At 47.6% G+C, this 23,499-nt stretch overlaps 1 protein-coding gene across 1 annotated transcript in view; it reads left to right on the forward strand.

The window, feature by feature from the left end:
• LOC310757021 (C-type lectin domain family 2 member G-like) overlaps window positions 1–23,499 on the forward strand; it is a 119,439-nt gene that overhangs the window by 53,080 nt on the left and 42,860 nt on the right. The gene's annotated exons all lie outside the window — the stretch shown is intronic.

Consider the following 23,499-nt stretch of genomic DNA (forward strand, 5'->3'; position numbering starts at 1 on the left):
CAGCTGCTGGGTGACCTTGGGCCAGTCACACTTCTTTGAAGTCCCTCAGCCTCACTTACCTCACAGGGTGTTTTTTGTGGGGGAGGAAGGGAAAGGAGATTGTTAGCCGCTTTGAGACTCCTTAGGGTAGTGATAAAGCAGGGTATCAAATCCAAACTCCTCCTCCTCCTCCTCCTCCTCTTCTTCTTCCTCTGCTTACGTATCCCTCTGGATATGTAAACTTTGGTTTGTGAACGCGGCAAACCCAGAAGTGTATACTTCTGGGTTTCGCCATGTGCACATGCCCAGGAATTCTCTATCACGACGTGCACGTGCAAAGAAGCAGTGCCTCTGCCTATGGACTTTTTGGGTTGCGGAAAGACCCCCAGAACAAATTAGATTCATATCCGGAGGGTCCACTGTATTATAACAACATAAAATAGCCTTCACATGATAATGACAGCACCACCATACAGGAGACAAGCAATGTTTCCTCTTCTTGTTCATCTCTCTTTGTGGTCTCAGCATCTTATGGATGTGAATCCTCATTACAGTGGCAAAGTGATGAGAAAAACTGGGCCTGGTGGATATTCATCAAGAGTTCTTACATAGGAGTGCTGTGTCTTTTGGAACAGAGTCACCTGTTATAGTGACTTTTTGCACACTGAGGAATAAGATAACCACCCTAAACACCGATACCTAAATTAGGCTATGCGTCTATGCCATCCTGGTTGAAAAGGACCAGTGCTTTCCCCCCCTAGAAAAATAGGTGCTGGTTCTCACCATGAAGTTGTTACAGTAAGTGTCACACTTTTAAACCAAAATAAAAAGAGGTGCCGGTACTGTGTGCCCTTGAGTACCCCATTTTAAAAAGCGTTGAAAATGATTATTTTGTTTCACGTAGGAAACTGACATGCACTTTCCTACATTCTTTTCTAAATGCTCATACATTGTTTTAAACCCCCTCCAAGTGTCACCCCCCTGTTCATTCTGCTGAAACCTCTGCCATTGTTTAAAATTGCCACTTTCCTCACTCAGTTTCCCCACATCCCAGCAGTACTTGAATCTCTTATTTAAAACCGCTGGTGTTGTGCAACCCACCTTCTCTTTTGCTCGCCTCCCCCACCCTGACTTCATGCAAATCCAGGTTCACGGCAAAGCTTTACAAAACCTGCATTCCATGATGATGGCCTTACATTTTTATGTATATAGGAAGATAGATTTGTGCAGCAGCAGCAGCAGTAGTAGTAAGAATGTTGTCATGCTGCAATTCGTATGGCCACCAGCAGGTGGCCATGCAAACTGCAGCATGGCAACAGAACAGTAGACAGCTGGCCGAGGCAGACAGACAGCAAGCACTCTTATTTCAAAAATAAACTTAGAATAGAATAGAATAGAATAGAATAATAATGCTCACCCAGGACTACCACCAGAATGACAGTCACAAAGTCTGCTACTCGGGGTACTCTCATGTCATCAATATTGGTAGGGTGGTTAGAAGAAATAGGGATTCTATGGAGATCCAAAACTGGGCGAACTGCATTTTCCATGTTAATGCTCATGCAGTGTAGGCTAAAGCAGAAGATCCTGATTTCCCAAATATGCTAATGGGGTCTGAACTGGTGGTGACTCACTAGAAATTAGACTGTGGGTTCGTGGTGGAGAGCTTGATGAAGATGTCGGCCCAGTGTGCTGAAGCTGTGAGAAAAGTGAGAAAAGAAGGGAGCTTCTACGACATGTGGTGGACCTGTGAAAAAAATAAAAAAAAATTGGGAACTTGTATATAATGAATTAAAAAAAAAATTTAAATACACTTTCTCTAAAAAACTGGAAGCCCTCCTTTTGGGAATAATTGGGGATGAAATTAAAAAAGAAGATCAGACACTATTCCAATATGCGACAGTTGCAGCCAGGATTTTAATAGCACAAAAATGGAAGAACCCAGATATCCCAACTATTAAAGATTGGCAAATAAAACTATTTGAATATGTTGAACTAGCAAAAATGACGCAAAAAAATAGATTCCGAAAAGGTACAAAGTTTATTAGTGATTGGAGTAAATTCATAACATACATTGAAGAAAATTTCAGAAATTTAAAAACCACAGCGGGTATTACATAAAACTTACGATGTGTTCAGTTATAACTATGAAACGGCAGAAAAGGAAGACTTATTAAGAAGATATTAATAATTAAGAGATATTAATAAGATGTTGGAATTTTTTTTTTGAAAGATTGTAATTGAAAATTAGGCTAGATTATGTTGTGTAATTTAGGTTAGTATTTGTTGTTTACTGTTGTTTATGAAGGAAAATGTATATATATAAAAAAGAAGCTGTGAGAAAAGTGAATTCCATGCTAGGGCTCATTAGGAAAAGGACTGGACATAAAACAGTCTATATCAGGGGTTGTCAACCTGGTCCCTACCGCCCACTAGTGAGTGTTTCAGGATTCTAGGTGGGTGGTAGCTGAATCCTCCTTCCATCGAACACCAGTGGGTGGTAAGGAAATTTTACCCTCAAGAAAGATGTATTAGTGGGCGGTAGGTATAAAAAGGTTGACTACCCCTGGTCTATATAATGAGTTGTACAAATCTGTGCTGCAAGTGCACTTGGAATAATATGTACAGTTCTGGGTGCCTTCTCTAAAAGGTGATGTTATACATCTTGAAAAAATTAAAACAAGAGCCAAAATGTTTTGGGGGTTTTTGGCCCAAAAAATATTGCATTGATTTTCAAGTTTTTACAAATTGGTCTATTTATTTATTCATTCCCCAGCCACTCTGGGTGGCTTCCAACAAGAAATTAAAAATATATTAAAACATCAGTCATTTAAAACTTCCCTAAACACGGCTGTCTTCAGATCTCTCAATGCAGATCTCTCACGGCCGTTGTTATGTGGTCCCTGCGGCCACTCCCAGTCACCAGTCTAGCTGCTGCATTCTGGATTAATTGCAGTTTCCGTGTCACCTTCAAACCTAAACAGGGCTGTCTTCAGATGTCTTTTCCCCCCACATCTGACTTCTTGCACATCTTCCTGGATGTGTCAGTGGTTCTCCTTAGTGTTGCATCATATTCCCCAATTATTTCTAGTTTATCTCCAAACATAACATGTTATTACATTACATTACAATATATTTGCTTTTTAACTTAATTCCTTTTCAGACAACTGTCCATCAATTGGTTCCTGCATGTATATTAAGTTAACATTTCCAATTTCAACAAGGGAGGTTACTTATCAGATTGTCAATCCTTGCGAAATCTTTAATTGACATTATCTAACATAAAATAAAACTTCTCCTCCTTCCTTCTTGGTGTGCAGAGACACAACAATCTTCTTGCTGCTCAGCTTCTTTGTCCCACATCACACATAATCTGTAGTCCTTTTTCCAAAATGTTTAAGCGAATGGAGCAACTGCCCTATGAGGAAATGTTACAACATTGGGGAGTTTTACATTTGGGGGGAAAGCATAAGATTAGGCAAAGAGTGAAGATGGTGGAAAGATTTTCCACCCTCCTCTTAATACTAGAAACTGGGGCCAACCAATGAAAAGCCAAAGAAATCACATGGTGCCTGGTTAAATTGTGAAATTCTCTCCCACAGGAGTAATAGCCACCAAAGTGGCTTGATGAAATGTAAACAAATATTGAAGCATGTTTTAAGCACTGCAGCTATATCTTCTACAAATTTGTCTAATTCCCCTTTAAATGCATGATCTGTGATGCATTTCTGATGACATCTTTTTTTAAAAGCCTTTTAATATATTTTAATGAAAGATTTCTTCGTTTACAAAAATACGTGCATTGTCTCTTTTTGCAAGTTGGGAATGGTCTAGGGGTGTAGTTGGTTGTCTTTGATTGGCTGTAGTGAATTTGTTTTTCTGTGTAACAGGGTGTGTGTGTGTGTGTGTGTTTGGATCAGGTTAACCAGTATATTGTCAGTAGATTCTTGTTGTCTTGTTGGTTTGTGTATGCGATCAAGGGGAACCATTTCAGGGTTTTTTGATGACATCTTTTAAAACCATTGTGTGATGGGATGGTGAGCTGCTTGTGCGTAAAATCCTGATCCCTCAGAGTTTGGCTAAGTCCCCAAACCTCTGTCTGTGACGGAGCTCCTTAAGCATGGCTCCATCAATCGCTCGTTGAATCGGACAGTGGGCGTTTACGGAACTTCTTCCAGCATAAAAGCTCCTTAACGGAAACGCGTCTTCTGGACTCTCGGCGTGACAGTTTCCGGCGAGGAGTGGGTGTCCCTACAGGAGGTCCTGAAACCTCCCCACTGTTCTCGCTTGAAGTGTCTCTGAGCCCTCCCTCCGACTCACTTTCCCTTGGAACTCCACTTCTCCCCCTGCTGGTCCCCTCCTCCGCTGAATGGTCTCTCTCACCCTCCGTGAGCCCTTTCACCTCCTGCGTCTCAGATGGCAGTTCCCTGACATCCACCTCCCCTCCAGGGCCCCCTTCACCCCCTTCCCTCCCCTCCTCTGCGGGAGGCGAGGGAGCTTACAATAATGCAGAGAATGTGTCCACCGGGATGACATTCTCTCATCCCTCATCTTCCGAAGTTTCGAACACTTCCCTCCACCTCTTGCTGTTTCCGGTTTCCAAGTACTCCTCCTCATCGGAGTCTGTTCCTCCTTCCAACTCCGATTCCCTGAATCCTTCCATTTCCTCCTCATCGTCGGTGGTGCCAAAGTACTCCCTCCGGAACCTCGCTACTGGCTGAGGTTTCCTGGGGAACCTTTGGTGGAACGTTTCGATCAAGATCTCGTCACGGACCTCCTCTGCCGTCACCCAGGTGTTTTCCGACTCCGGTTCCCCTTCCCACGCGACCAAATACTCCACCTGATTACCCTTCCACCTGGAGTCGATGATTTCCGCCACATGGTTGCTGCTTTCCCTTTCTTCTATGGCTGGCCCCCGTGTGGATACCCCTTCACCTTCCCCCCTATATGGTGACAGTAATGACCTGTGGAATACTGGGTGTAGTTTCATGTGGTTCGGTAACCGGAGTCTGAAAGCCACTGGGTTGACCTGTTGGATGACCTCAAATGGTCCCAATCTTTTGGGTCTCAATTTCTTGCAACCCCCCTTGAACGGCAACCCTTGGGTTGATAGCCAGACCTGACTCCCCACCCTAATGGTTTCACCTTCCCTTCTGCTCTTGTCTGCCTGCCTCTTATATTCTTCTTTGGCCCTTTCTAAGTTGAGTTGGAGTTGACGATGGATCGCTTCCATTTCTTCTACAAAATGTTCAGCGGCCGGGACACTCCATCTCTCCCCTCCTCCCCCTGGAAACGCCCTGGGGTGGCACCCATAATTAGCCAAAAAGGGGCTCATCCCGGTGGACACATTCTCTGCATTATTGTAAGCAAATTCCGCTAGCGCCAACTTTTCGACCCAATCGTTCTCTCTGTCATTGACATAACACCTCAGGTATTGTTGGAGGATACCGTTTGCCCGCTCCGCCTGCCCATTGGTCTCAGGGTGCCTGGCAGTCGAAAAGTTGACCTCTACGTGCAACAAGCTCATAAGTTTCCTCCAGAATCTGGACGTGAACTGTTTCCCTCTGTCGGAGACCACCCTCAAGGGGGCGCCATGCAGCCTAAAAATATGTTCTACAAACAATTTCGCTGTCTCTTCCGCAGTGACTGCATGTGAGCAAGCTACAAAGTGACCCATCTTAGTTAAGAGGTCTACTACGACTAGTATGGCGGTTTTCCCCTGGGATTTAGGCAGATCAGTCATAAAATCTATCGATACCGCCTCCCACGGTCGTTCTGGTGTGGGTAACGGTTCTAATAACCCCGCTGGTGCCCGCCTTTCTCCTTTGGCTCTCTGGCATTGGTCACACCTTCTCACGTACTCCCGTACATCCTCCCTCACCTTGGGCCACCAAAACTCCCTGGTCACCAACCACATGGTCTTGTGTTGCCCAAAATGCCCCGCTGTGGGATTGTCGTGCAGCTGTTTGAGTACTCTCCCCCTCAATTCCCCTTCGGGTATATATAGTGCCCCTTTGTAATACAATGCCCCGTTTCTTTCTTCAAAACCTCCGGGGTCTTCTCCCTCTCTCCTTAAACCTCTGAGCTTATCCTGGCCGTACTCATCATTTACCGTTCCCTCTACCAGTTCTCTTTGCCCCACCCAGGCTGCCCCACACACCCAGTGGTCCTCTGGGATAATATGTCTCTCTTCAGGCGCTCCCTCCCCCTCCAAATATTCAGGTTTGCGAGAGAGAGCGTCCGCTCTAATGTTTTCTGGACCTGGCACATAGCAGATTTCAAAATGGAATTTGGAGAACTCCTGGGCCCATCTCACTTGTCGTTGGTTGAGCACTCGTGCCGTTCTCCAATACTCCAAATTCTTGTGGTCCGTACACACTTGCACCTTATGCTGTGCGCCAATTAGTAAGTGTCTCCATCTCCGGAACGCTTCGTGAATGGCGAGTAGTTCTCGGTCATATACAGTGTAGTTCCTCTCGGATTTGTTCAGCTTACGCGAAAAGAAGGCACACGGTCTCCATTCCGACTTATTGCTCCCTGGCTGAAGCAGCACCGCCCCCACCGCCCGGTCTGAGGCATCAGTTTCCACTCTCATGGGTTTTTGTAAATCCACATGCAGGAGCTGTTCTTCCGAAGCGAATGCCCTTTTCAATTCCTCAAAAGCTTGCTCCGCCTCCGCCGTCCAAACGAATTTCTTCTTGCTGCTTAGACAGTCCGTGATGGGAGCCGTTAAGTGGGCAAAGTTCTTGATGAATTTACGGTAAAAGTTCCCAAACCCTAAGAACCTTTGCACATCCTTTTTCGTTTTCGGTGTCTTCCATTCCAGCACCGCCTGGACCTTGCCTGGATCCATGGCTAATCCCTTGTCTGATAAGCGGTACCCCAGGAATTCCACCTCCTTGGTGTGAAACTGACACTTCTCCAATTTCACCCACAGCTGGTTTGCTTGCAGCTGGCTCAGCACTTCCCTGACATCCTTTACATGCTGCTCCTCATTCTCTGAATATATCAGCACGTCATCGAGGAAGGCCACGCAATTCTTGTAGAGCAAAGGTCCCAGTACATGGTTCATGAGCGATTGAAAACAGGCGGAGCCTGATTGCAATCCGAATGGCATAACGAGATATTCAAAAGCCCCCAAAGGGGTGAACATGGTGGTTTTCCATTCATCCCCTTTCTTTATTCGTATCAGGTTGTATGCCCCTCTCAGGTCCAGTTTCGTGAATATCTTTCCCTTCCTCACCCTGGTCAAAATGTCATCAATCCTGGGCATGGGGAAAGTCACTGGTTCTGACACGGCATTTAGCCGCCGGTAGTCCACTACAAGCCTGGGTTTATCCGTGTTTTTTTTGTCCACAAAAAACACTGGGCTCACCCCCACCGCTCTGGACTCTCTGATGAAGCCCCTCTTCAGGTTTTTATCAATAAACTCCCTTAACTCCTGCATTTCCCTGTCTGACATGGCGTACAGCTTGCCCACGGGGAGCTGGGCACCAGGGACCAGGTTAATTTGGCAGTCAAAGTCTCTATGCGGTGGTAGTTTATCTGCTTCCCTTTCGCTGAAGACCTTGCTCAGGTCAGCGTATTGTTTGGGCACTTTCCCTTTGTCCGCCACTTCCGTCCCTGCTAGAGAGGCTTTTGCCCCTTCTGGCACCTTTCCCTCTCTGCAGTGTTCCAGGCAATGTGCTGACCCAAAGGAGACCACTCTCTGATGCCAGCCCACTAGCGGGTCATGCAACGCTAGCCAGCTCATTCCCAAAATGACGGGAGCCCCTCCCAGGGTGGCCACATTGAACGCTATCCTTTCGGTGTGCCTGGCCACCCTCATAACCATTGGGACGGTCTGTAGGCTAACTTCTCCTCCCAACAGCTCCCTCCCATCGATCGTGGTCACCTGCAGGGGGTTGCTTAAAGGGAGTGTCTGTATCTGGTGTTCAGCTGCAAACTCCTTACTCATAAAATTACAGGAGCTGCCTGAGTCCAACAGCGCCTTTGTCTTTAGTGGGTATCCGTTTGCCAGCTCTAGCAACACCTCTATTACTAGGGCTGGTCTTGGAGGTTCCGGAGTGGGCACTTTTACTGCTCCTTGGCCTGGCTGCAGTGCCCTGACGGTGGCAGCCAGGCGTTGGCTTTTACTGGCTCCTGGACTCCCTCCTCCTTCCCCCCAACAGCTCCCGCCATCCCTTGCCATTCCTTTCTTTGCGGGCAGACTCTGGCAAAGTGACCTGGCTGCTGGCAGAGATAACATTTCTTGGCGCTCTTTCCCTCCTTCTTCCTCCCTTCACTGGGATTTGAAACTGCGCGCGCGCGCGCTGTTCCAACTTCCATCGGCTCTCCTGGCGGGAAACTTGGTTCTGGAATCTCTGGAATGCGGAATTCCCTCCAACGCTCTCCTTTCCCCTCCCGCTTCTCCAAGGCTCTTGCCTCCTGGCGCGCTCCAATGGTCAGCGCTGATTTGGTCAGCTGGTCCATAGACTCCGCCCTGGGCGCCCGGGAATGTTCGTCTTTCACCGCCGAAGAAAGCCCCTCTTCAAAGAGCATTTGAATGGGTTCCGCCGATAGGTCCCATCCCAATTTATGTATCAACATTGTAAACTCAGTCCAGTACTCACGAACCGATCGGCTCCCCTGTTTGCAAGCCATGAATTGTCTGCGCACCAGTCCCTGTTCAATCTCGCTGGAAAACATCAAATCCATGGCGCGAAAAAACTTCCTCGCGTCCTTCAGCATTTCACTATTCCCTGCCATCAGGGGTCTAACCCAGTCTCTCGCCCCCCCTTCGAGATGGCCAATCACAAACGCCACTCGCGATGCCTCGTCGGGAAAGTCGTTAAACTGCAGTTCGAGAGCATACTGCATCTCTGTCCTAAAAGCTTGGTAGTTCCTGGGGTCCCCCCCAAACTTCTGCACCATTCCTGGCATCTTTCTTGCTAGTGTAGCGCCTTTTGCCTTTTCTGCATCCTGCGCCCTCCTTTCTTCTAGCCTCGCCGTTTGCAGTGCTAGCTGGACTTCCAACACCCTGTACCTTTCTTCCAGGCTTGGACCCTCTCCAGCTCCTCCTGCTCTCCCGGCTCCGGCTGGGTTGCTCATGATGCCTCTCTGCACAAGCTGCTTTCAGGGACTGTCCGATTGCTGTGATGGGATGGTGAGCTGCTTGTGCGTAAAATCCTAGTCCCTCAGAGTTTGGCTAAGTCCACAAACCTCTGTCTGTGACGGAGCTCCTTAAGCATGGCTCCATCAATCGCTAGTTGAATCGGACAGTGGGCGTTTACGGAACTTCTTCCAGCATAAAAGCTCCTTAACGGAAACGCGTCTTCTGGACTCTCGGCGTGACAGTTTCCGGCGAGGAGTGGGTGTCCCTACAGGAGGTCCTGAAACCTCCCCACTGTTCTCGCTTGAAGTGTCTCTGAGCCCTCCCTCCGACTCACTTTCCCTTGGAACTCCACTTCTCCCCCTGCTGGTCCCCTCCTCCGCTGAATGGTCTCTCTCACCCTCCGTGAGCCCTTTCACCTCCTGCGTCTCAGATGGCAGTTCCCTGACACATTGTTAGCTTAGAGGATGAGTCACCAAGAAGTTAGGCAAGAACTAACAAGTTAGCCATATTTCCTGGTGTGTCGTCCTCTAAGCTAATAATGCTTTTAAATGATCTCATTTAAAAATCACAAATGTAAAACAGGGACAGTTTTAAAAAAAGAAAGTGAGGGACAAGGGTTCAAAAGAGGGGCTGCCCCAAGGAATAAGGGCAGTGGAGGCCTTTGTCATTCTGTCTTTGGGTTAGTCTGTAAAAAAAACTCTGGGACTCCTACACTATGCTGAGTTTTCACATGTTGCTTATGCTTCTCTGCTTCTTTGACCAGGCATATATGGACATGTGTGGTTGTCTTCGTATGTGAGCTGTGACAATTAAAAGGTTTCTAGATGAGTCTTGTCACCTACAATCAGATATAGCGAGAGGGAGAACTAAGTCATGGTGAAACGGAAAATCCGCCCCACTTCACAGTGGGGAGTAATAATAATAATAATAATAATAATAATTTATTATTAGTACCCCGCCCATCTGGCTGGGTTTCCCCAGCCACTCTGAGCGGCTTCCAACAAAGATGAAAGATACACTAAAATGTCACATATTAAAAACTTCCCTGAACAGGGCTGCCTTCAGATGTCTTCTGAATGTCAGGTAGATGTTTATCGCTTTGACATCTGATGGGAGGGCGTTCCACAGGGCGGGCGCCACTACTGAGAGGGCCCTCTGCCTGGTTCCCTGTAACTTGGCCTCTCACAGTGAGGGAACCGCCAGAAGGCCCTCGGAGCGGGACCTCAGTGTCCGGGCAGAATGATGGGGGAGGAGACGCTCCTTCAGATATACTGGACCGAGGCCGTTTAGGGCTTTAAAGGTCAGCACCAACACTTTGAATTGTGCTCGGAAACGTACTGGGAGCCAATGTAGGTCTTTCAAGACCGGTGTTATATGGTCTCGGTGGCCGCTCCCAGTCACCAGTCTAGCTGCCGCATTCTGGATTAGTTGTAGTTTCCGGGTCACCTTCAAAGGTAGCACCATGTAGAGCGCATTGCAGTAGTCCAAGCGGGAGATAACCAGAGCATGTACCACTCTGGCGAGACAGTCTGCAGGCAGATAGGGTCTCAGCCTACGTACCAGATGGAGCTGGTAAACAGCTGCCCTGGATACAGAGTTAACCTGCGCCTCCATGGACAGCTGTGAGTCCAAAATGACTCCCAGGCTGCGCACCTGGTCCTTCAGGGGCACAGTTACCCCATTCAAGACCAGGGAATCCCCCACACCAACCCGCTCCCTGTCCCCCAAAAACAGTACTTCTGTCTTGTCAGGATTCAACCTCAATCTGTTAGCCGCCATCCATCCTCCAACCGCTTCCAGACACTCACACAGGACCTTCACCACCTTCACTGGTTCTGATTTAAAAGAGAGGTAGAGCTGGGTATCATCTGCATACTGATGAACACCCAGCCCAAACCTCCTGTTGATCTCTCCCAGTGGCTGCATGTAAATGTTGAAAAGCATGGGGGAGAGGACAGAACCCTGAGGCACCCCACAAGTGAGAGCCCAGGGGTCTGAACACTCATCCCCCACCACCACTTTCTGAACACGGCCCAGGAGGAAGGAGCGGAACCACTGTATGACAGTGCCCCCAGCTCCCAGCCCCTCAAGACGGTCCAGAAGGATGTTATGGTCGATGGTATCAAACGCCGCTGAGAGATCCAGCAGAACTAGGAAACAGCTCTCACCTTTGTCCCTAGCCCGCCGGAGATCATCAACCAGTGCGACCAAGGCAGTTTCAGTCCCATGATGAGGCCTGAATCCCGACTGGAAGGGATCCAAATGGTCCGCTTCTTCCAGGCGTGCCTGGAGTTGTTCAGCAACCACTCGCTCAATCACCTTGCCCAAGAATGGAAGATTTGAGACTGGGCGATAATTGGCCATCGTGGCCGCATCTAAAGATGGTTTTTTAAGAAGCGGTTTAATAACTGCCTCTTTCAGCGGGTCTGGGAAGGATCCCTCATGGAGGGAAGCATTCACCACCCCATGAAGCCCATCGCCCAGTGCTTCCCGGCTAGCTTTTATAAGCCAGGATGGGCAAGGATCCAGGAGACAGGTGGTTGGCTTCACTCGTCCAAGCAGCCTGTCCACATCCTTGGAGGTAACAGATTGGAATTGATCCCACACAACTTGACTAGACAGAACTCTAGCACTGTCCCGCCCCGGCCCTGCTCCCACGGTGGAGTCTACTTCTTCCCGAATCTGAGCGATTTTATCTGCAAAAAACTTTGCAAAATCATTGCAGGAGATCATGTGGCCCGTACTGGGCCCCGATGTAGCAGGTGGTTCCGCTAAATTGTGAACCACCTGAAAAAGTCTCCTGCTGCTGTTTTCTGCAGATGCAATAGAGGCGGCGAAGAAAGTCTTCTTCGCCGTTGCTATCGCCACTTGGTAGGCTCGACGTTGAGCTCTAACCTGTGTCCGGTCAGATTCGGAATGAGTTATCCGCCACCGGCGCTCTAGCCGTCTCAACGATTGTTTCATTGCCCTCAGATCCGTGGAAAACCACGGGGCTGTCCGGGCTCCATGCAATCGGAGAGGGCGCTTCGGAGCCAAACAGTCAATAGCCCTGGTTAACTCCACATTCCAGCGGGCCACCAGGGAATCGGCTGAAAGGCCATCAACATGGGATAAAGCATCCCCTACCACTCTCTGGAAACCATTTGGATCCATTAAGTGGCAGGGGCGGACCATCCGAATCGGTCCCACCTCCCTGCAGAGGGGATGGGTCGCAGAGAAGTCCAGTTGCACCAGGAAGTGATCTGACCATGGCACTTCTTTCGTTTCGCTTTTACTTAGTGTCAGATCACCAACATCCATAGAGGTAAACACCAGGTCCAAGGCATGTCCGCGGCTATGGGTTGGGCCAGACTTATTCAGGGACAGCCCCATGGAGGCCATGCTTTCCACGAAGTCCCGAGCGGCCCCTTGTAAGGTCGTGTCGGCATGGATATTAAAATCCCCTAGGACAACCAAGCTAGGTGTCTCCAGGAGAACATCCGCCACGACCTGAAGCAGCTCGGGCAGGGAATCCTTGGTGCAGCGGGGAGGTCGGTACACCAAAAGGAATCCTGTACTGCCCCTATTGCCCAACTTCCAGAACATGCACTCAGAAAACTGGGTCTTCCCAATAGGACGCCTGGTGCAGACTAATGACTTCCTAAAAATCACTGCAACCCCCCCTCCCCGCCCACATGACCTGGGTTGCTGTGCGTAAGAGAAACCTGGTGGACAAGCGGCGGCAAGGACAGGCCCATCTGCTTCATCCAACCAAGTCTCTGTTACACATGCCAGGTCAAGTCCTCCATCCATGATCAAGTCATGGATGGCAGTGGTCTTATGAATCATTGACCTGGCATTGCACAGCAACACTTTCAGGTCATGTGGGTATCCCTTGCTGACTGCGTGGCCACCCACTCTCCTTTGGGGGCAGGGGACTTAGTCCCCCGTTGCCTGGGGGGTCCCGGCCATGTCAGCGACTGGCCAGCCAATCCCGACGGGAAGACCAGGGGGAGCTCAAGTTGGACTGCATAGACAGGGGTCCCCCTTCCGGTGGTTTACTTTACCGGTCTCCCTGCGCATCAGGCAGGAGTCAGATATAGTCGAGTCCATTCAATGCCTAAGCCAATAGCGCTCACATTCTGTAATCAATAAAGTTATGCCCAAAATTTGCCCAATAACATTAACCTAATATCTGTGTCCTTGTGTGTGTTGTTTCTCAACGAGGGGGTGGCTTCGGCGTCTCGACACACAACTTGACTAGCTTAGTTCTCCATTTGGGAAGTTATTCATTAATTTAGATGTTTTAAGACATTTACAGTATTTTTTGCTCCATAAGGCGCCCCTGACCATAAGGCACACCTAGTTTTTAGAGGAGGAAAACACACACACAAAAATATTCTGAATCAGATGTACTAAACTATTTAAAGCAGCAAAGCAGGCAGCTTCCTGTCTGCTTTGCTGTTTTAAAGTGAGCCTCAGAGGAGGGAAGGAAGGGGAACCAAGGCTTATCTAAGTCCAGTTAATAATGCTGAGCCTGACTTTATATGCATCTCAAAGCCCTTGACATATATACATTATAATGACAAGCCAAGATAGGCCTCCTGCAGAGGAGGAGGGGAGGAGAAGGGAGGGAGCCATCATAGCTCAATGGGGAGAGCATGGAGAAGATCCCAAGTTCAGTCCTTGAAAGCTTCTCCGGGTAGGGCTGAGGGTGTGTCTCCTGAAACCCTGGTGAGCCTCTGCCCATCAGTGAAGACAAAACTGAGCTCAATGGGCTCAGGGGTCCTGATGTGGTACAGGAAGGTCCCTCTGTTCCTGTTTAAATTAGCCCTTTCTTCAGAACCATGAGGACTACAATCTTAGTTTGTTTTTAAAGAGAACAGCTGTAACCTCAGTGGCTTTGCATGCAGAACACCACACTTTCAATCCCCGGCTTCTCCAGGCCTGAAACTCTGGCAAACTGCTGCCACTCAGTGTTGACATTACTAAGCTAGATGGAGTAGTGGGTCTGACTCCTTATAAGGCAGCTTCCTAGGTTCCCATTTATGCTTCAGATCTGGGTGTGAGGCTTGCTGTTACGTTTAGTGTGGCAAGGGTGGTTCTTTGCACATCTGGAAGATGACTGTGTCACCTCCCATCACCTTCTTGAAGGTGCTTTGACAGCTCAGGGGAAAGGGCAGGCAGCCACAGCATCTGTAGACTGTAGCATCCTGAATTAAGGGAGGGAGGGATTCCCGTTGCAGCCAAAGGATTGCTTGAGGCCACCACGAAAGAGCTGATCTTAAGCTTGAAACCAGGACTTGCTCTTTAACCATGCTGCTCCTCCAGCTACCAATGCCATCCATGTAACCTGTGTGAATATCAAGCGTGGGTTGTGTCCAGGAACCTGGGAGGATTTCTTTCACATGTGTGCATGTTTTCGTCTTTAAATAAACAGCCCATGCAAGTTTCCAGCTCTTATGGCCATCGAGATTAGCCTGGCCGTCTCAGTGGAAATCTGGGGAGGCTGAGGTGGACTTTCCAGTGGTCAAAGTGTGGTTGTGTCTCCCTGCCCGGCATCTATTTCCTGCCCTTTTCCCCCCCTGCACCCCGCACCCTGCTTCAAAACAAGCCACGGAGGAGGGAAGGAAGGGGAGCCATGGATCCTCTGCTCGCAACTGCAGCGGATTTGCTCCGCTTTGAAGCAGTAAAGTGGGAGGGGAGTGTAAGCTGCTCCCCTCCCACTCTGCTGCTTCAAAGGGAGCCCAGGAGGAGGGAATCCGCTGCAGTCGGGAGCAGAGGATCCATGGGTCCTCTTCCTTCCCTCCTCCGACAGCCCCATCCGTCCCTCCTCCCGCCTCGCTGTAAAGCCAGACAGAGCCGTAGACATGCTCTACACAGCTCTTGCTTTAAAGGGAGAGCTGCACAGAGCGCAGCGGCAGCAGTGGCTCTTGCTGGCTTCGCTCCATAAGACGCACAGACACTTCCCCTTACTTTTTGGGGGGGGAGTGCGTCCTATGGAGTGAAAAATACGGTATATGCCACATTTCTGAATGTAAAAAAAAATATTCTAAAGCAACTTACGTATTAAAAGAAAGTATATAAACGATGCCAGTATAACCAGCTTTGAAAATACAATAAATCAATTAAATAACAGATTGTTCATAAAAAAAAAATCAGAAGTAAAAGGTCCCCACATGTGAATAATGTTGCCTATCTAAAAGCCACCTGAAAACATTTTCACAGGTTGCTGAAATGGTTTGAATGTGATGGACTTGCCAACATCAACAGGTGAGGCGTTCCAGAGCTGTGCAGAAAAAAACATCCGTCTTCTTCCAATCTCACTGTCTTTAGAATCATAGAATCATAGAATCATAGAATCATAGAGTTGGAAGAGACCACAAGGGCCATCGGGTCCAACCCCCTGCCAAGCAGGAAACACCATCAGACAACACCTTGTTGTAGCAGGGTGATAGAGACTTAAGGTGAATGAAGGTGAACTAGACTCGTCAGGCAAATCCTGTATTTCGAACAACCTCCCTCATGTTTCCAGTGTTGCAACACAGCTTTTAAGATCCACAAAAGTAGTTTTGGATGCTGCCATGAAGGTAATTTTCAGCATCCTGGCACAACCCCCCTGCCAGTTTTGGTTTCTCTTAGTTTCTCACTTTTCTACTCTTCAATTCTCCATGTCAGTTTGTGATTTTAAAAAAAAGTCTGCATGAAAAGTACCTGTATTTTATTGCTGATTTCTCCTAATATACGACAAAATATGCAATGTTGCCTAATGTGCATTTTTGTAAAGCAATTTTCCCTAGTATAAAACATTATAAGTTATATTCATTAATATATGCATTTTTATGCACACTTTACCTTTTATATATATAAAAGGAAGGAAAAAGAGGAGGACAAAAAGAGAGAGGGAAAGGGGTTCTTGCCCCAACAGATGACCACTGGCAGAATGTGGCCACAGAGACAGATTTGAAAAGTTGCTGATCCTTGCCTTTGACTGTAGAAGACTGTATGTTGCCTTTGGTCCTTGCACTCCAATTCTGCAGGATCTGACTGGCAGCAGCTCACCGAGGTAGCGCACGAAGGTCTTTCCCAGCACTGCCATAAGTGTTTTTAACTGGAGACGGCATGGTTTGAACTAGGTTCATCGTGCATACAAATGCTACAATGAAAGAACGAAATGAAAACGCTGAAAACGGTCTTGAAAACACCGAAGAACAATTGAAAGCATCTAAAAACATTTAACATAGACTTTCCACCCTCCTTGGAAATAGGTTGGAAAGGAATAAATCAATCATTTTGTATGTCTAGAATCCAAACTGGTTGAGCAGAGGGGGAGGGTACAAAAACACTCCCTAAATCAGGCATAGGCAAACTCAGCCCTCCAGATGTTTTGGAACTAGAGTTCCCATCATCCCTGACCACTGGTCCTGTTAGCTAGGGATCATGGGAGTTGTAGTCCCAAAACATCTGAAGGGCCAAGTTTGCCTATGCCTGCCCTATATGAAAAAGTTGCTGGTGAGGGGGGAGTTGAAAGGCCCTGAGATGTGGGCAGAAATCTTTGCATGTTTACAGGTTTTTATTGTTTTCTTAAGGCTCTCGGCCATTGTGCATGAAGTAATATCCTTTCTAGAATACTTTCCATTCCATTCCCTCCTCCACTTTACTTTCTGGCGCTAAAGTCATTATGTTTTATCAACAGTGCTTTTCTCTGTTGAGTATAAACAGTCTCCTTTTGTGTGGTCACAGAAAACAATATGTTGCCAATAATAGAATCATAGAATCATAGAATCACAGAGTTGGAAGAGACCACAAGGGCCATCGAGTCCAACCCCCTGCCAAGCAGGAAACACCATCAGAGCACTCCTGACATATGGTTGTCAAGCCTCTGCTTAAAGATCTCCAAAGAAGGAGACTCCACCACACTCCTTGGCAGCAAATTCCACTGTCGAACAGCTCTTACTGTCAGGAAGTTCTTCCTAATGTTTAGGTGGAATCTTCTTTCCTGCAGTTTGGATCCATTGCTCTGTGTCCGCTTCTCTGGAGCAGCAGAAAACAACCTTTCTCCCTCCTCTATGTGACATCCTTTTATATATTTGAACATGGCTATCATATCACCCCTTAACCTCCTCTTCTCCAGGCTAAACATGCCCAGCTCCCTTAGCCGTTCCTCATAAGGCATCGTTTCCAGGCCTTTGACCAATTTGGTTGCCCTCCTCTGGACACGTTCCAGTTTGTCAGTGTCCTTCTTGAACTGTGGTGCCCAGAACTGGACACAGTACTCCAGGTGAGGTCTGACCAGAGCAGAATACAGTGGCACTATTACTTCCCTTGATCTAGATGCTATACTCCTATTGATGCAGCCCAGAATTGCATTGGCTTTTTTAGCTGCCGCGTCACACTGTTGGCTCATGTCAAGTTTGTGGTCAACCAAGACTCCTAGATCCTTTTCACATGTAGTGCTCTCAAGCCAGGTGTCACCCATCTTGTATTTGTGCCTCTCATTTTTTTTGCCCAAGTGCAATACTTTACATTTCTCCCTGTTAAAATTCATCTTGTTTGTTTTGGCCCAGTTCTCCAATCTGTCAAGGTCGTTTTGAAGTGTGATCCTGTCCTCTGGGGTGTTAGCCACCCCTCCCAGTTTGGTGTCATCTGCATTTGGTGACAGGAAAACGAGAATGGTCTCTGTGTAGATCTTTGAGAGCAGACAGGACAATATGGGTTGAAGGGGTCTTTCAGCTGACTTGGGCCTTGACTCCCCCGATAAAACCAGTCTAAAAGAACTCCCAAGCTGCGGACATGATCTTTCTGTGGAAGGTGGGGGTCACCCCTTCTTGGATCAGCTGTAAACCAGCTGGGAGTTGGCTGTGATGGTTTGTACTTGGTGCTGGGAGGCAAACACAGGACTGGGATCTCATTGGTAGACCATCCACGCCACAGCTCAACTACCTCCCTGAGCCGCCAGAGGTGGTCCCTGGCATGGTGTTGGAAAAGCCAAGGACATTAGTTCTGGGGGACTTCAGTATCCATGTTGATGCTGCCTTAGCTAGGCCAGCTCTGGACTTCATGGCAGTCATGGCCACCACGGCACTGTCTCAATGCATCATCCACCCAGTGCATAATGCCCCACTAGATCGGCTTTTCACTACAGAGGGTATTAGAGATAATAATAATAATAATAATAATAATAATAATAATAATAATAATTTATTTAAACCCTGCCCATTTGGCTGGGTTTCCCCAGCCACTCTGGGCAGCTTCCAACAAAAGATTAAAAATACATTAAAACATCAGTCATTAAAAACTTCCCTAAACAGGGCTGCCTTCAGATGTCTTTTAAACCTTAGATAGTTGTTGAATGCTTTGGCATCTGATGGGAGGGTGTTCCACCTGTTCTCCTGGACAGGTGTTTGTGTGAATATTACCCTGTTGTCAGAGAAAAATCTCTCCCTGGTTTCACTGTGTAATGTTGAGATGGAAAGCACCGTCAATACAGTGGTATCTCGGGTTACAGACGCTTCAGGTTACAAGCGCTTCAGGTTACAGACCACACTAACCCAGAAATAGTACCTTGGGTTAAGAACTTTGCTTCAGGGTGAGAACCGAAATCACGCGGTGGTGGCACGGCAGCAGTGGGAGGCCCTATTCGCTAAAGTGGTACCTCAGGTTAAGAACAGTTTCTTTTTTCTTTTTAAAATAATCTTTATTAATTTAAATTACACACATATACAAAGAATTTACAATCTCATACTACAAAAAGAAAATTAAAGAAAAAACACTTAAGGAAAAGGAAAAAAAGAAAATACAGAAAAAAGAAAGAAGAAGAAACCTAAAAGTATATTTCCTTGGCATCTAATGGAAGGGCCTTGCACTTCTACCGAGAAGGCCTTCTGCGTGGTGTTTGAATGGCACACAAAATAAGAAACAAAGGGGAGGGACGCCTTGTCTTGCATGAGGGCTGAAGCGGAGTTGTGGCTGGGGCACTTCTGAGAACTTGCCTGAAAGAAAGTGGGGAGGGGGGAGAGGGAGGGAGGGAGGGAGAGGGGAGTGCCTACTGAGTTTCCTCTCCGAGAAGAGAAGCCAAGGCTTGATTTTCCGAGGGACTGCTTATCTTTCGCGTTCAGGCTGAGAACTTGGCAGCACCTCGCAGGACGGGAGCAGCGGGAAACTATGCGCCAAGTTCTTCCCGGAGCCTTGGAGCTGGCAAAGACCCCGGAAAAAGCTGGTCAGGATGGAAAGGGGGGAAATTGAAGAGTCAATCCTCACCCCCTCCCCACCCCCCAGCTCCAGTGAAGAGAGAAGTGAGAGGAATGAAGCCAGTTGTCTTGGCAAATTCTCTTTGGGACAGCCAACAGGCAACGAGACTGGAACGAATTAGCTAAAGTGGCACCTCGGGTTAAGAACAGTTTCTTTTTTCTTTTTAAAATAATCTTTATTAATTTACACACAAATATAAAGAATTTACAATCTCATACTACAAAAAGAAAATTAAAGAAAAAACAGTTAAGGAAAAGGGAAAAAAGAAAATACAGAAAAAAGAAAGAAGAAAAAGATTTACATGCATAAAAAACCTTAATCTTCCTAATTAGTGCTTAAATGAACACTTAAATAAAATAGACTTCTGACAAAACGAGTCTTCCAATCATTTTCATTGTACTGTTTATACTGTCATTGCTTTTTTCACACAGTTTTATATTCTTTAATATTGTTCCCGTCTACTCCACTCCCTTATGGAGTATCCAAGAGCCCATATAGAGTCCTTACGTAGGTTCCCTATTGGTAGGAGAGAATAACAGAGGCCAACCAGAGAATATTGAGAAGCAAAGCAGCTAGAAAGCTTGATCTTTATCGATCTGTTGCAACAGGGTGCTCCCCTCACCCGCAGGAGAGGAGGAGGAACCCAGAACAATGGCGCGCAAGGCCTTATAAAGACTTTTGAAATTGCCACCCTGTAGATCAAGACCACCCCCAGAAACATCATACATACATCACAGTTTCAGGTTAAGAACGGACCTCCAGGACGAATTAAGTTCTTAACCTGAGGTACCACTGTACAATCATGCCTAAGCACCTCTCTGGCCGGGGAGTCCAGGAGGCTCCTTGCTCTAGCTTATTAAAGAGGCTGGACATCAGCTAGAGTGCAGGTGATGCAAGTATTGGTGTGAATCTGACCTAACAGAGGTACGAGTACACAGACATTCTTTCATAGACAATGTGACACTGGCCCTGTATGCACTGGCTGCCGGTGAGCTACTGGGCCCGATTAACGGTGTTAGCACAGGCCTATGAAGCCCTAAATGACTTGGGATCCAAGTACCTAACAGAGCGCCTTCCCCCAACACCATGGACCCTGTGATCAAGTGAGTGAGACCTTGATGGTGGCTGAAGAATGCCCAGACATTTGGCAGCTGATGCCTCCTGATCCTGGCAAGCCCTAGATCACTGGATGGAAGACTGAGATGGTTTTCAGAATGTATTAACTGTTATAAAACCTTTTCGCTTGCTACCCTGGGTTCCTTAAGGAAGAAGGGCAGAATTAAAAAAAGAAACCCAATAAATAATTTAAAAATGATAATAACCACCTGGATTTAATGTCAGGTTGTTTCCCCTTTGTTCATCCCAAAATTGCCCTCCTGCAATGTAGTCTATGGCTAAAATATATTTTTTTGTTCTGTCTGGAGGGGAGTTGCACCAATGGACCCATTCCTGCCCTGCTCTCCTGCTTCCTATGGGCAACTGGTTGGCCACTGGTGAGAAAAGGATAATGGACACGATGGGGACCATTTCTGATACTGTCATGTTAATGTTTCCCTTTCCCTCTGTGCTATATTTTCCCAGCTGATTTATATACCAGAGGCCTCTTTTGCCTAGCTTGGCAATCGTTAATGGTTTTAAACAGATAAATTTGACTTGACTTCATGCATCTCCAGCGCCATAGTTTTTCTCTTTTGCTTAAATTCCATTGCTTTGCATCTCGCCCCCTAACAAGGAGCTCCAGTGGTAATGGCAAAGGTAGTGGAGAGTTTGTACAGCTTATTTGGCAGAAACAAGAAACCGAGACTTCAGAGTCCTTGGCCCAGTACGATGTGCCGTAGGTGGCACTGTGGCCTAAACCACTGAGCACCTTGGGTTTGGCGGTCAGAAGGTTGGCAGTTTGAATACCTGCGACAGGGTGAGCTCCTGTTGCTCTGTCCCAGCTCCTGCCAACTTAGCAGTTTGAAAGTGCAAGTAGATAAATAGGTACTGCTGTGGCAGGAAGGTAAATGGTGTTTCTGTGTGATCTGGTTTCCGTCACGGTGTTCCGTTGTGCCAGAAGCAGTTTAGTCCTGCTGGCCACATGACCTGGAAAGCTGTCTGTGGACAAACGCCAGCTCCCTCAGCCTGAAAAGTGAGATGAGCGGCGCAACCCCATGGTCACCATTGACTGGACATAACCGTCCAGGGGTCCTTTACCTTTTACCATTTACTGTGTGATAATCTCGCCAGCAAGCACTTTCTGTGCCAGCTTTTAAATAGCCGCTGAGAACTTTTCCATTCCGTCATACTTTCTGATTTCATTTCATTTCTATAGTCCCCTATACCTAGAGGTCTCAGGGCGGTTCACAGAACAAAATCAAAATATAAATATATGGTAGGAATAGCAATGATAGGGGGTCAGACAAAAAAGGGCATGTGACAAATTGCTTTTAAAAAATGAGCATGATGAGAGAAGTCACACAGGGTACATAGATAGCCAACAGTTCTGTCTGCAACCAGAGAACTATGAATGCAAACTGGGCTCACAAGGGGAGGCCGTTGCTTTGCAACCAGGAAGAACCGCAAGAGATTCCATCAGCCTTCGTTTGCTGCCATGTGCAACCTGTCTGCCAGTGCTCTTCATCCCACATTACAATATCCAAGTGGCAACTAAGTCCATCCACACAGAATAAGTTGGAAGGGACTCTGAAGCAGCGGCAGAGCAAGCTGATTGGGTGCCTGAGGCCGCGTGCATGCCCTGCGCCCAGGGGCGGGGCCAGCTGCCCACAGGGGCAGGGCCAGCCATCCACGGGGCAGGGCAAACCAGGGCAGGATGCTCTGTGGGGCCTCCGAGGAGTCTGCCTGCCTCCTCCCACTCAGCTGCCCTATAACTGAGGATTAGGAGGCAGGTGGACGCGTGACTCAGGCGCGCTGCAGGCCCCACAATGAGTGCCGCCCGACATTTTGTCACCCCCCTCAGTGGTGACACCCGGGGAGGACCACCCCCACTGCACCCCCTTCCTCCACCCCTGCTTTGAAAGTCACCTGGTCCAAGCCTACCTTAGGGCAGGATAGCCCCAGCGAAGCATCTCTTCTTACCCCTCCTGCACATCTCCCACAAAGGGCTTCTTATAGCCCTGGAACAAAAATCGTGTACAGTAGAATATTTCCCCATAGTGGGGAATTGGCAAAAGAGCTGGCAAAGGGTATCTCACTTTTGAGCACTTTTTAAGCCCAGGTTGCCGGAAGAACGCCTTACTTAAGCATCTTTCATGTTTGTGACACAGGAAGGAGTCACGTGTTCTACCACACAGATTATGGGGAATTAGTTACTAGCTGTGATGACTACGCTCTGTCTCCACAGTCAGAAGGAATAATTCTTCTGAATAATACTAGCTAGAAACTGCAGGAACTACAGGCATCTGGCTGGCCACTGTGAGAACAGGATTGTGGACCAGGTGGGCCATTGGCCTGATTCAGCAGGCTCTCCTTATGTTCTTATGATCATAGTGCTGTAATACTGAAAATCATGAGAACTTTAAATGCAGGGCGAAGGCACTGAGAAGAAGCTGGCCTTAACAGTTTATGGGGGAGTATGGGGAAGAACCTGGTGCAATCTGCTGCTTCTGTTGCAATCAGTATTTTCTCCCAAATACCCTTTGTGCAATCACCTTCTCAGCACACCCTGCTCACATGAAACTCATTCAACTATCCCACTATTATTAATATTTATTAAATTTGTATATCACCCTTCATCCAAAGATCACAGGGAGGCTCTCCAGATAAAAAAATGAGAACACAAAACGATAAAACAGAAACCAGTATCCTCCCAGAAACACATTTCAAAGACCATAGAAAGTTCAGTCAGCCCAAGGAAAACAATTTTGCCTGTCGCCAAAAGATCTGTAATGAAAGGTCTCAGAGGATGATCGTATGGAAGCCTTCAGTCCCTTCATTCCTGCCTCCCACTATGACTCCTGCCATCACATTCTCCAACTGCATTTCCTGAAAAGGGGGGTGGGGTGGGGTTCAGATTAACCCTCCGTGCACTCAAGGAATGGGGTAGGCCTGCCCCCAGTTCCCAATGGGGCTTGTGGCCAGATACATACCCTCCAACATAGCCCAGATGAAAATAGGGACATTTCTCACTCCCCACCCCACAACTGACCCTCCTCAACCCCCCTTTTTTGTGCCCCCCACCCAGCATTTCCTATCCT

This window comes from Podarcis filfolensis, assembly GCF_964270895.1.
Source record: "Podarcis filfolensis genome assembly, chromosome: 2".
NCBI lineage: Eukaryota > Metazoa > Chordata > Lepidosauria > Squamata > Lacertidae > Podarcis > Podarcis filfolensis.